The following is a 14,680-nucleotide window of genomic DNA, read 5'->3' as shown; positions in this document are numbered from 1 at the left end:
GCTATATTAAGGCCAGTCTATAGTATATAGACTCTCACTTTGGAACAGAGAGGAAAAGAAAGCCTCACACAGTTAAATTGGCTGATTCCCAGGTAAGTGTCTTCCATCCAAAGTGGGCCTTAGAAAGGTCTTGAGAGAGAGCTTGCATGAAGCGTTGCACAAACAGGTAAACTTCTCTGGGGTTGGGATCACTTTTCTGCTAGTTTAAGGACACCTTTGGATCCAAGCCCAGGTAATGCAAGTTAAATGCATGCATGGAAGGAAAAAAACCGAAGCGGTATGCTTTGGTACATTCCCTCCCCTTTTAAATATATGAATATTTATTGAATTTTTTAACAAATAATGATACAAATCTCATTCATCATGTTATATACAATTATTCTCCCTCCCCTCCTCTGGACTTCCCTCAACTCCCCCTCTGCTGAGTTAGTTAGTTTTATTTATTGTATCCTGATTTTCCTACACAAAAATAAAATCCCTTGTCATTTCTCTAAAATATCTGTTACTCAAATGAAATTGTGAATGTTTATTCAAATCCTGCCAGTGAATTCAGTTCATTCTGTTGTTTCTGTGGTGCATTCCCCCCTAAACAGTTGTTTAAAGTTAAATCCTGTTGATTTCAATGAAACTGGTATTGGAAGGGAAGGAAGGAATCCACATTCCTTTATGGAAGTTGTTTGCTGTATGAATGACAGCAGTGTAAATCAAACTCACTTATTAACACTGTTGCTTGAATTGTTCCATGTTACCTAAAATTCAGCAGACTTTGCGTGCAGATTTTAGGGGAACTTCCTGTTAATAAATAAATAAATGGAATGTTGCAGCACCGGAGACACAAGACAAAGAATTCAAAATAACTGGCATTTAAGAAAAGCGATTGATTAACTAAAGGGATAAAATCAACTGATATTCTACTGGTTCTGCTTTGCTGATATGCCTCAAAAGTAGCCTGCTGGTTCACATCTGGTGGAGTAAGATTCAGTTGACTATTTAGTCATATTCTGTTTGTGGAATGGGGAGAGGTGCCATCTTGTCCACTTCAAGCAGCAAAATTTAACGGGTCCTGCCAATCAGCTGGAGTAACAGAAGGTAAGGAAGCTATGATTTCCTCCAGATCAGCTTGGTTCATGTTGCAGTTTGAAGGCACAAGTAAATGGGCAACTCTCTGCACTGCCAATTTATTCCTATGGTGTTAAACCATATGCAGGTGGATCATGCAAGAACAGTTTCCGTATTTTAACAATGCGCCTCAATGTGGAATTACCATATTGTACCCTGGAGGGTTTAAAGCAGGGGTCAGCAAACTTTTTCAGCAGGGGGCCAGTCCACTGTCCCTCAGACCTTGTGGGGGGCCGGACTATATATTTTTTTTGGGGGGGGGGAATGAATGAATTCCTATGCCCCGCAAATAACCCAGAGATGCATTTTAAATAAAAGCACACATTCTAATCATGTAAAAACGCGCTGATTCCTGGACCGTCCGCTGGCCAGATTTAGAGGGTGATTGGGCCAGATCCGGCCTCCTGGGCCTTAGTTTGCCTACCCATGATTTAAAGTAAACAATGTACTAATGAACCCATTAATACCAACTCACAAGATGGGGAAAACTCCGTGATACAGTGCTGCCCAACATTAGTTGAAACTATGACATATGATGCCATGGAACTTCTCACATTACTAGGAGAATTGGCCTCCCTAAATTTCCCAGCAATCCAGGAGTGAGTTAAGAAATATAGTAAACAGAGTTAAGAAATATAATTTTTAAAAGAGTCAATTATATGATATATGCCTCATATTTTTCAAATGTTTGTGTATGTATTTATATCATGAAGGGGGAATGACAGTATCTCCATTTTGATAACAGCACTACTTGTTTTTGGGAGGTTTTTTTTTTTTTTACAAATGCATTAAAAGCAACTGCTTGTCACTTAATAGCCATGTGCCCTTCATATCTTATCATAGTACTTGACAGTACATAGTACAGTTACTGAGGAAGTCGGTTTCTGTTTTTTCATTCATTGTGGCCGCACTGTTAAGTTTGGATTTTGGAGGGGAAAGCTCATTAAAGATCTGCAACAACTTTTATTTTCAGAACCCTGGCCATTTTTCTGCATGAGGCGAGAGGCAATCACATCCCATTAAAATGTGCTGTGCGGGATCCTGAAGCTTGTATATAGAGCTCAGAATCAAGACTCTCTTATTCACAGAAGCACCTCCTGCACTAAATCTGTGGCAAAGGAGGCTTGGGGTATTTTTAGAGGGTAAGGAGAAGACACATAGCTGCCACCACCCTTTTGCAACCTCATTTAATGAGATGGGTCAACGGCTTCTACCTCTGGCGCTGCAACATTTGGTAGTCAATTAAGCTCAACTGCACACTTTGTCATCAAGCAGTGGCAGCTCCATGCCAGGGCTAGCGCCCTTGTTGGCATGGAGATGATGATGAGAACTTACATAATCCACCTGAGGTGATCCCCAATGTGCTACTTCTATATTCATAGATGTCAGAGCTGCTTCAAGATCCTAGCTCACAGAGGATCACGCTAGCCAGCGGTCATTAAGTAAAAGTCTTTATTGAGTTACAGTTTCCATTCTCAAGCTGCTACTTGCAACTCTACGTCTAATGGCTAGATCGGCGAAGCTCCGTCTGAGTCTCCGCCCCTTGTGCACCAACTTAATATCCTAGCCCTGCTCCACCTTTTCCGCCTGACTGTCCTCCTCTGGGTCCCTCTACCCCCCGGGGTTTCTTCCTTCCTGGATTCTTCTGACGCTGACCCGGACCCTCCTGCCTCCTTGCGCCGGGCTTTAGGACCTGGTTCCCTTTCCGGGCTGCTTACTGCGCCGCCTTCCTCTGCATTTGAACTTGGCGCGCGCGCCCAGCCTTCCACTTTCCTCTTAACCGTTTCTTCGCTCCCCGATGGAGGTGTGGCCACTCCTGACTCATGCCCTCCCTCCTGTGGTGAGCTGCCAGCGCTTGCCCCCTGGCTCCCTCCTTCTTCCCTGCTCCCTGGCGGTGACGCTGGTCCCGATTTCCAACTGCTCTCCCCTGAGTCCCCTCTGGCTCTATCTTCCTGGGGTGCCCCCCTAGACTCCCCCCTTGCCCTGGCCACTGGTGCTCCTTTCTGTGAATCCTCTGATTCACTGGAAAGACTGGGAGATCTCGGGTCGTCGTCATCACTCATCTTTTCTTCTGCCTCCTCCCCTTCGCTCTCTGTTTCCTCCCTTGGCCTTGCCTCTGCTCCTAAACCCCTGACATCCATCCCCCCCTCGAAGCCCCCCATTCCCCCCTCCCCTCCTTCCGGTGCTGGAGCTGGGTGCTGCTGTTGCAAAGGGACGAACGTCGGATATCGTTCGCTTCCCGTGGCGGGCCTCCATCTGAAGTCTCTCGGGTCTTCCTCCCTGCTCTCGTCGACGACGGTCACCTCCGCTTCCATCTCTGTGCCGCCGTGCTCGAAACCAGGGTCGTCCCCGAAAACGTCCATGTCCGTTTCTCCCTCACTTCCTCCTGGCGGCGTTGCTCGTCCTGGACCTTCCTGCCACTTCCTGCGCCACTGCTCCTCTGGTCTATCGTCCCACCAATACGAGGGTTCTGAGGCAGATCCCGAGGGTGACCCCTCCGGGGAACGGGCGTCTCGTATCGGGTCCTCGTCCGAGTCAAACCCCCGGAACGTGCTGGCAGAAAGCGTTGGCGTGAAAAGCCAGTCGTCGAAAAGGTCTGCTGGCATAGGTCTATGTGGGAAGAGGGCATGAAACTCGTCTTTGAGTAGAGGTTCGTCCAAGGCGTAGCCCGGCACCCAGCTGTTCGCACTGGCCGGGGTGCCCTCCTTGGCGAGAAAGTATTCTACCCCCTCTTCCCCCCATCTGGAGTCCAAAATCTCCGTGACTTCGTTGATGCGCTCCTTCTGTGCCACTCCCGCGTGCCCTGTTCTGTCTCTGACCGGACTCGGCGCCGTTCCTGGTTCCTGGAACCTGTGCGGTGCCTTGTAGGGAGTGAGCACCGATCTGTGGAACACCGGATGCATTCTGGAACCCTCCGGAAGTGCCAGTCTGAAAGCTACCGGGTTGACCTGCTCTTCGACTTGGTAGGGCCCCAGTTGTTTATGCCCTAGTTTCTTCTTGGCCAACGACCTGGCCGGCACTGCGTGGGCTGCTAACCAGACCCAGTCTCCCACGTGGAGCTCTTCGCCAACCCTTCTGTGTCTGTCCGCTTGTACCTTGTATGCGTGTTTGGCCAGCTCCAGGTGGCGCCTCAGCTGATCGTGGACTTCCTGCAGCTCCGACGCGAACGCATCTGCCGTCTGCGGCTCCCCCTCCCCCATTCTTTCCAGTCCCGGAAAGGTTCTGGGGTGCCTCCCGTTGTTGGCGAAGAACGGCGTGACCCCCGTGGACACGTGCTTCGTGTTGTTGTAGGCGAACTCGGCAAGCGGCAGGTAATCCACCCACGTTGCAGGCTGTTGATTCGCATAGCATCTCAGGTACTGCTGCATGATGGCATTGACCCGCTCCGCTTGCCCGTTGGTCTGCGGGTGCCTCGCCAACGCCAGGTTGATCTTGACGTTTAGGAAGCCCATCAGCTTCTGCCAGAAATTCGAGATGAACTGCCGCCCGCGGTCGGACAGAATAGACCGTGGCAGACCGTGAACCTTGAACACGTGGTCTATGAACAGTTTGGCGGTTTGCTCCGCCGTGGCCACCTTAGCACACGGAATGAAATGGGCCATCTTGGAAAACAGGTCCACCACCACCAGCACTGCCGTCTTGCCCCTCGAGCTGGGCAGATCCGTGACAAAGTCCAGAGCCACCCTTTCCCAAGGTTCGACCGGAGTTTGCAGCGGTTCCAACAGTCCGGCCGGCGGTCTGTGCACTGGTTTGGCCCTCTGGCAGGTGTCACACCTCGCCACGTAGTCTGCGACCTCCCCTCTCATTCCAGGCCACCAGAAATCCCTGGCTACTAATTCCACCGTCTTCTCCTTGCCAAAGTGCCCGGCCGTGGGCGCGTCGTGCAGCTGCTGCAGCACCTTGGCGCGAAGGTCGTCTCCCGGCACGTAGATGGCCCCTTTACGGATGAGCAATCCATCTCGTAGCTGGAAACCGTCGGCCACAGCCTTGCCCCTTTGCACCTCTGCCATCTTTGCTTGCGCGAAGGAGTCATCCTGCAACGCTCGTCGCACCGCCTCCAGGTCCACGGTGGCCGCGGCGCACGCCCATACTGTTGGTGCGAAGATGTGCATGGCTGCCGCTGGCGTTGCGTCCTCCAGATACTGTGGCTTACGGGAGAGGGCGTCCGCCATGATGTTAGTGTCCCCCGGGACATACTCTATGCGGAAGTCGAAGTTCGCAAAAAACTCAGCCCAGCGTATCTGCCTCTGGTTTAGGAATTGTGCCGTGCGCCAGTGCTCCAGATTCTTGTGGTCCGTGCAAACCTGCACCGTGTGCTTGGCGCCGATCAGGAAGTGCCTCCACGCTTTGAACGCTGCATGAATGGCCAGCAACTCCCTGTCCCAGATGGTGTAGTTCTGCTCGGACTTGCTGAGCTTCCTGGAGTAAAACGCTCCCGGTCGCCACACCCCCTGCTGGTCCTTTTGCAGCAGGACCGCCCCCACGGCTCTGTCCGAGGCGTCTGTCTCCACCCTCATCGGCCTGCTGGGGTTGACGTGAAGCAGCTGCTCTTCCGACGCGAAGAGACGCTTGAGTGCCTGAAAGGACTGCTCCGCCTCCTCTGTCCAAACGAACTTCTTTTTCTTGGAGCTAAGCGTGTCTGTGATGGCCGCTGTCTGCATAGCGAAGCCCTTGATAAACTTGCGATAGAAGTTCGCAAAGCCGACAAACCTTTGGACCTCTTTCCGGTTGCGTGGGCTCTTCCAGTCCAATACCGCTCGAACCTTGGCGCTGTCCATGGCGAGCCCCTTGTCAGACAACTTGTAGCCCAGAAAATCCACCTCCGTCACGTCGAATTGGCACTTCTCCAGCTTGGCGTAGAGCCTATGTTGCTTTAGTCTGGTCAGCACTTCCTTGACGTGCCTGTCATGCTCCTGCTGCGATTCCGAAAAGATCAGGATGTCATCTAAGAAACAGACGCACGTCTTGTAGAGAAGTCCCGCCAACACGTGATGCATGAAAGCTTGAAAAACGTGGGAGCCATTTTGCAGTCCAAAAGGCATAACTCTGTATTCGTAGGTACCCAGTGGCGTGAACATGGCCGTCTTCCACTCATCTCCCTCCCGCATGCGAATGAGGTTGTACGCCCCTCGCAGGTCTAATTTGGTGAACACTTTTCCCTTCCGCACCTTCGCCAGGAGGTCGTCGATTCGGGGCATGGGGAAGTCCGACGGCTTGGTCACACTGTTTAAAATGCGATAGTCCACTACCAGTCTTTTTTGGGGCGTGTCTCGCTTTTTAACAAAGAATACAGGACTGCCCCCCGCTGCCTTGGACTCTCGGATGAAACCGCGCTCCAAATTATGATCGATGAACTCTTTGAGTTCCTGCAGCTCGTCCTCCGACATGGAATACAGTTTCCCTTTAGGCAGCGCCGCCCCCGGCAGCAGGTCAATTTTGCAGTCATATGGTCTGTGAGGGGGTAGCCTGTCCGCCTCCTTCTCGCAGAAAACTTCCAAAAATTCTGCGTACTTGTGGGGAATCGCTTGCAGCGTGCCTAGCAGCAGCTGTGACTCCTCTTCCTCTCCTTCCTGCCGGTGCACGATGCAGTGTTCAGCACAAAAGGAAGAGCCGAAGACCAGCTGCCTCTGGTACCAAGCCAGCGTTGGGCTGTGCTTGTCCAGCCAACTCATTCCCAATACAATGGGCGTATCCGATAGTTGAGTGACATTGAAGCTGATGATTTCTTTGTGATTCCCAAGTCGCATCGCCATTGGCGGCGTCTGCTTCACCACTTGCCCCCCTAGCAACTCCCTGCCATCCACCGTGACAACCTGCAGGGGCAGTGTGGCCGGCAGCAACTGTATAGCGTGCTTGTCGACAAAGTCCTGCCCTATAAAGTCCGCGTTGCTGCCCGAGTCCACTGTGATGGGCACGTCCATGGTGATTCCATTGGGCAGCTGGAGAGATGCGGTGAGCCTCACCACTGGTTTGGGCGGGAGGGGGTTCACGGGCTGTAAAATCTCTGGGGACTGCGGCACTAACACGTCTGGCTGGGCCCCAGGGCCTCTTCCTCCAGCCAGACTGCTTCGTTTCCCTGCTGTGTTCCTCCTTGCTGCGTTGCTGCAGTCACCATTGCCGAGGCTGCAGTGAGCTTGTGGAGCCTCTGGGGACACTCTTTCGCCATATGCCCTGGCTCCCCACAGACGTAACACTTCCTGTTCCCTCTAGGAGGCTTCGCTTTCACTGCTGCCGGTGCTAGGGCTCTGGTTGCTGACTGAGCCCTTGCACCTCCAACCTCCATAGGTTCGGCTCCTCCTCCTGGCGGAGGCGTGGATTGCGCCCGCGCTGCTTCTCTGGGAAGGAAGGAGGGGCCCCTGGCTGGTTCGCGCCCTCCACGCCCTTCGTCCCTGCTCCACGGGCGTTCTTCCAGCCTCACCCCCACTGCCAGTGCCCTCTGAACGACCTCCTGGGTGGTTCGGGGTCTCTCCCCCCTCGCGATCTCATCTTTAATCGAGCTGTGCAACCCCTCCCAAAAGAGGTCTCTTACAGGGGCCGAATCTCTGTCCCACTCCAGGGCACTGACCAAGGCGAAAAAGCGGGCATGGTACTGCCTGACGCTGGCCCTCCCTTGTCTTAGCCCATGCACCTCCTTCCGGGCAAGATCCACGTCAATGCTTGATAAAAAACACCCATCCATCGCTTTAATAAAGGCATCTGCATTCTGGAGCGCCGGATCCTTATCTCTCCATAAATTGCGTAGCCATGCTTTAGCATCCCCATGCAAATGAGACATGATGAATCCCACTCTCTCTTGCTCATCTCTAAAGTCTTTATGCAGCAGTTGCAGTGCGCACAGTACGTCTGCTCTAAAGTTGGGATACTGTTGCAGGTTCCCATCGAAGTGAGAGACCAGCCCGCCTGTTCGTCTCGCCAACCCAATTCCCTCCTGCCGGGGTGTCTGCTTTGTCAGCACGTCTAACCTGACCTGGAGATCCCTGCAGGCGGCAGCTGCCTCCTCCTCTCTCTTCCTGGATGCGAGAGCCTCGGCAGTCAGTTGTGACACTGCTTTTCTGAGTTCCTCTATCTGCTGCTCAGCCGTCATGTTGTCTGCCGTTTGTGAGCTAGCTAGTAGGCACCTGCTTCTCTCCTCTCCTCGAGGCTGTAGATGCCCACAATTTTTGGGTGACGGAGCTTACTGTCAGAGCTGCTTCAAGATCCTAGCTCACAGAGGATCACGCTAGCCAGCGGTCATTAAGTAAAAGTCTTTATTGAGTTACAGTTTCCATTCTCAAGCTGCTACTTGCAACTCTACGTCTAATGGCTAGATCGGCGAAGCTCCGTCTGAGTCTCCGCCCCTTGTGCACCAACTTAATATCCTAGCCCTGCTCCACCTTTTCCGCCTGACTGTCCTCCTCTGGGTCCCTCTACCCCCCGGGGTTTCTTCCTTCCTGGATTCTTCTGACGCTGACCCGGACCCTCCTGCCTCCTTGCGCCGGGCTTTAGGACCTGGTTCCCTTTCCGGGCTGCTTACTGCGCCGCCTTCCTCTGCATTTGAACTTGGCGCGCGCGCCCAGCCTTCCACTTTCCTCTTAACCGTTTCTTCGCTCCCCGATGGAGGTGTGGCCACTCCTGACTCATGCCCTCCCTCCTGTGGTGAGCTGCCAGCGCTTGCCCCCTGGCTCCCTCCTTCTTCCCTGCTCCCTGGCGGTGACGCTGGTCCCGATTTCCAACTGCTCTCCCCTGAGTCCCCTCTGGCTCTATCTTCCTGGGGTGCCCCCCTAGACTCCCCCCTTGCCCTGGCCACTGGTGCTCCTTTCTGTGAATCCTCTGATTCACTGGAAAGACTGGGAGATCTCGGGTCGTCGTCATCACTCATCTTTTCTTCTGCCTCCTCCCCTTCGCTCTCTGTTTCCTCCCTTGGCCTTGCCTCTGCTCCTAAACCCCTGACAATAGACTACAGTGGTACCTTGGTTCTCAAACTTAATCCGTTCCAGAAGTCCGTTCCAAAACCAAAGCGTTCCAAAACCAAGGCACACTTTCCCATAGAAAGTAATGCGAAACGGATTAATCCGTTCCAGACTTTTAAAAACAACCCCTAAAACAGCAATTTAACATGAATTTTACTATCTAACAAGACCAGTGATCCATAAAATGAATGCATCAATCAATGTACTGTACTATAAAATAAATAAGACAGCATTGTAGATGATAAAAATTAAAATTTATTTTTTCTTATCTGCACTGATGATAGTCATTGTTTGGATGGGGGGCTTTTATCCATTTCCGCAGTCGCACAATCAGTCAATCAATCAGTAGCTGAAATGGGTTCCACACAGCCACAAAAACAAATGAACGGAAAAAGCCTCAAAAACAAAAACGCAAAATAAAGAGCAAAAACAGAAACGCCAAACTTTATCCATTCTGGAAATCCATTTGACTTCCAAAATGTTAAAAAACCAAAGCAGAGCTTCTGATTGGTGCAGGCGCCCCGGAAAGCATCGCATTTTCGGCTTCCGAAAAACGTTCACAAACCAGAACACATACTTCCAGGTTTTCGGCATTTGGGAACCAAGGTGTTTGAGTACCAAGGTAATCAATGTACTAGAATTGTAGCATTGGAAGGGACCCCAAGTGCCATCTAGTCCAGCCCCCTACAATGGTTCCCACAAGATGCACATAATGTGTCGATCAGTGCTCAAAGACTCTGCTGCATGTTTGTCCGTTTGTGATGTCTGTTTCACATATAGAAGCCGCTGCTTTGCATTACAGGCATTTGATTGCACAGTCATGTTGACTCAGTGCTGTTCATTTCATACGATTTATTGTCATGCCATTGCCCAGCCTCAGTATGTGAACTTATTAGGCTCAAACCTTGCATTTATGTTGTTATTTGGCAAAGTTTCTGTGAGGTTTCTAAGTGGGAACTTGGTAGCGGGAACTACCAGAGAGGTTTCCAATAAAAAATACACCACAGCACCCCATAGGCAAAATACAAGGTACATGACATCATTTGATTCAGCCTGTTTATGTGTGTATATAAAACTGAAGAAAACCAGCTAAATGGGATTATCCTGCAAACAAACATCACATTAAAGGTATGTGGAACTGATGCATGGAACTACTGTATTCGGAAACGTTAAGTTATGAGATTCATTCTCAGCAGTGAAAATTGGAAAGATTTTTCTTCTAGTAACTATTAAAAAAAAAAAGTTTACAACAATTCATTGTGTAGAAAATTTCCTGCAGTCAAATATCACGATGGCTTGTTCCATTGATTAAAGTGATATTTTTTATGGTGGGCTCAAATCTTCTAGTAACTTCTTCCAAATTCCAAATAAAATGGGAAGCGTCCAAGACTGGCTGTGGACAAATCCATGAGATGGCTCTTACTGCTTAAGAAGTGACTTAGTGGTGACCCATATGGTCACTTCTTATTTAAAATATATACTGCTATCTCATAAAATAAAGCAGCTTATAATAATGGCACATAAAACCACACAATAAAAACTGTATCAAAAAGTTAAAATGAGAGTATCCTTTTTCAGTATTTGTATCAAACTAGCTGGCGATCCGTCTTGCTTATAAATATGGGTAGTTTTATATGGTTTTTGCCTGCCTGAATTGGGGTAAGACAGTGGACAAATTGTGGGAGATGGATGTAGTAAGTTGGTTACAGATTTCCTCCAGGGGAGGCTAACGTGGCAGAAGACTGGAGTTCTTGCAGATAGTCTGAGTGCTACTACAAACAGAACTGAATTAACTTGTTTTATGCGTTGGCAACCCCAGCACCCAACCTTTTAGTATTATGAGCACGTGTACTTGGATCAGGCCCATTGTGTGTTTTACTTACATACAGAATTTTTATAATACAAAATGGCACTTTCAAAATACAACTGAGTGCGATAAATACTTACAAGTTATTTTTCTTAAACCATCACACCTTCCATTATAATATGGCACAGATGGAACTATCTGCTGAACCAATGCCTGAAATTTCTGCTCTGAATAATGAGTGAGCTTCTTTTCAAGTACAGATGGAGTAATTCTACCTGCTTTTAACTCGCTACAATGAAGTCATAAATAAGGTGTGGTTCCTTCATCATTTTCTTGGCTTTTTCTGATGCTATTGTCTCACTCACCCCACTTCTCCGAGCTGTGAGAACTTCATATTTGCATTTATTTATAAATATACTGGCTGATCCTAGGTAGAGGCAGCACTTTAACACTCCAGGAGTCGGCAGATGTCCAATGCTATCACAAAAGATCTTCAATCTAGGGTGCTGGCTTTTAACCTTTTGGGGGTCACAAACCTATTTGAGACTCATGAAAACTGTGGACCTCAAATTCCCCCTCCCCAACCCTTGGCCAAATGCACATAAATACATACCCACAATTTTTAACTGCATTGGGGCAAGGGGAAATGTTTTTGCACCTGTCTCAAGGACCCCCTAAAGCCAATAAATGGATTTTCTAGCCATTTAGAGAGCCAATTACAAAGCACTGTCAACCACTAACAAAAGGAAGGAACCTGGCAATTGTGGAGGCATATATATATTATACCTTAATGGCATATTCCAAGCACATCCTTTCCTTGAAAGAATTCTAGGCACTGGATCTTACTGCTCACAGACTTACAATTCCCAGCAAACCTTAACAAACCCAGAATTATTTGAGGGAAAGAATGTATTTTAAAGGTATAATGGGCACAAACCCAAGCACTAGGACTATTTAGGCAGTCCCGTTACACTTACACACCTGCCAATCTCAACTCGCAGCTACTGGAATCTTGGTTAACTATATGTTTGGAGAACATATATGTTTTATCGTGCAGCAGAAAAGGATATGCATTTGTATTTCCTCCTAGCGCACACACACACACACACACACACACATATATATATATATAAAGGAGGGGAGAAGGAAAACCAACATTCACTGAGGCCTAGACCTTAGAAATGCACCAAAACAGTGGTGGCAACTTGAGGTGAGATGGTGAACTGTCAGAGGCAGTTCAGAAGAGGCAGAGAATGGAAACTTAAAAACAAAAAACTACCTCTGTACAATTATTATTATTTTTTTAAAAAAATAAAATTAAAATTCAGGGAGAAGAGCTTTAGTCCAGCCTGCTCTCTGTGTTTTTTTAAGCATTCAAAAATGTGATCCTTCACCTATAGCATGCCTGTCAACATTTATCCAATGAAAATAGGGACGTCCCATTCTATAATGATAATTTTACTATTTATACCTCACACATCTTATTGGGTTGCCCCAGCCACTCTGGGCAGCTTCCAACATATTAAAAAATGTAATAAAACATTAAATAATAATAATAATAATAGTTTATTATTTATACCCCGCTCATCTGGCTGAGTTTCCACGGCCACTTTGGGCGGCTCCCAATCGAGTGTTAAAAACAATACAGCATTAAATATTAAAAACTTCCCTAAACAGGGCTGCCTTCAGATGTCTTCTAAAAGTTTGGTAGTTATTTTTCTCTTTGACATCTGATGGGAGGGCATTCCACAGGGCGGGCGCCACTACCGAGAAGGCCCTCTGCCTGGTTCCCTGTAACTTGGCTTCTCGCAGCGAGGGAACCGCCAGAAGGCCCTCGGTGCTGGACCTCAGTGTCCGGGCTGAACGATGGGGGTGGAGATGCTCCTTCAGGTATACTGGACTGAGGCCGTTTGGGGGGTGGGGTGGCCTTGTCTCATGCATTAAAAAACTCCCCTATACATGATTGTCTTCAGATGGCTCAGGTGTTGGATAACTCCATACCCTCCAACATTTGTCCAAAGCGGGACATTCTGGGATCAAATCAGAAACTGGGATGGCTTCTCTAAATCAGGGACGTCCCTGGAAAATAGGGACACTTGGAGGGTCTGCTGCAGTTAGAAGTGGTCGTACTGCCTGTTCTATCATTTCATTACCACCTGTTGCCTATGTAGTTTACGCGTCTTATGAGCTGCTCCTTATGAGAAGCAACACTCTGATTGCCCAATACTGCAATGACTCTTGTTTAAAAGCAGCAGCTCTCTTCCTCCAGTTAAGGTACCTTAGACTCTGCTTTGGGGGGGGGGTGGCGGGGTTCACACTCCACACAAACGTGCTTTCCCGTTTGGCAGGTCCATGACGACATGGACATGGGGATTGCGATGAAGGGGAAACATGTGGCTGCTACCGGCTGGAAACTGACAAGGACTGAAATGATGGCATTTGCTGTGTGGACATGGTGAAACTTAACTGCATCCAACATGAAGGAGCCCAGAGATGTGCTATGCAAACCTTCACATTTCTATTCAGAAGTAAAGGCCACATCTGCACCATCAATTTAAAGCAATTCTATGTCACTTTAACAGTCGTGACTTCTCCCAAAGAATCCTGGGAACCAGAGGCTCCGAGTTCCGCCCAGGGGTTGCCTTGTCTCATGTGTATGATGTCATGTGTGATGTCACACACATTGAGATGAGGTCACAAGGCCCACCGCTACTGTAGGGAGGCCTGGCCGGGCCCACCGCTGCATGGAGGCCCAGCCCATCAATATTTGGGGGGGGTCAACCCTGTTCCCACATACTTTGGGGGTGCTCAGCCCCATAGAGCTTGCCCCCATGCTGGGAACTGTAATACCCTTAATGGTGCCAAGGAGAGCCTTCCTGGCAGGAGGAACTGATTGATAAAACTATTCTGATATGTTCAGCTCTGTGAGGGGAACAGGGGACTCTGCTAATAACTCTCAGCACCCTTAAGAAACTACAGTTTTTAAGCAAGAAAATAATAATAGAATCAACTGAATTATTATTAAATTATAACAACACAAGATGGAAGAAGTAAAATATTGAGATCACACATGGGTGAAGGGGAGTGGGGGGTATATGGGAACCTATAATATCATTTATAATATAATTTGTTAATTGTGTTGTATTTACATACAGCAAAAGGAAGCCTAGAGCAATTAGATATATTTTAATTTAGGTAATCTATGTAATAGGCTTATGTTAGAAAAATGAATATGTATTTTGAATTTGATGCTTGTAATTATTTTTTTTTTGGTTTTGAAATAAAAATAAAAATAAAAATAATAAAAAAGAAACTAATTTCCAGGATTCGTTGGGAGAAGACATGGCTGTTAACATGGTAATGGATTAAAAAGTTTAGTGTGGATGAGACCTAAGTCCCATTGAATTAAATGGGGCTTACTCCCATGTTAGTGTGCATAGAAATGCAGCCTCTAGCTGACAATCTTTTCTGAACTTGGCTTTGGGTGTTGCTGCTCTTTGCTGACATTTGTAACTTATCAATTCTAAGGATATCCTTCGTTTATTTAATAGGAATCCCTGGGAAGGCTTTTCAAATAATAAAGCAAGATGTACTCACTAGAATATTGAAACAAGGTGCAAATACCACACCCTACAAGGGAGACCCAGCTGTTTTATCTTGAGCTTGATTCATGACTCCTGTTCCTTTCAACGGGACATCTGCCTGGTCGTTTGTGTGTTTTGTGTCTGAGCTCTTCTTTAAACAGATACATGCACACAATACAAGAAATCTTTCTTGCTCATAGCCATAGGCCATTGCAAATAAT

The sequence above is a fragment of the Podarcis bocagei genome (assembly GCF_964188305.1).
Source record: "Podarcis bocagei genome assembly, chromosome: 11".
In the NCBI taxonomy this organism is placed as follows: domain Eukaryota; kingdom Metazoa; phylum Chordata; class Lepidosauria; order Squamata; family Lacertidae; genus Podarcis; species Podarcis bocagei.
This window is presented reverse-complemented; position numbering follows the sequence as displayed.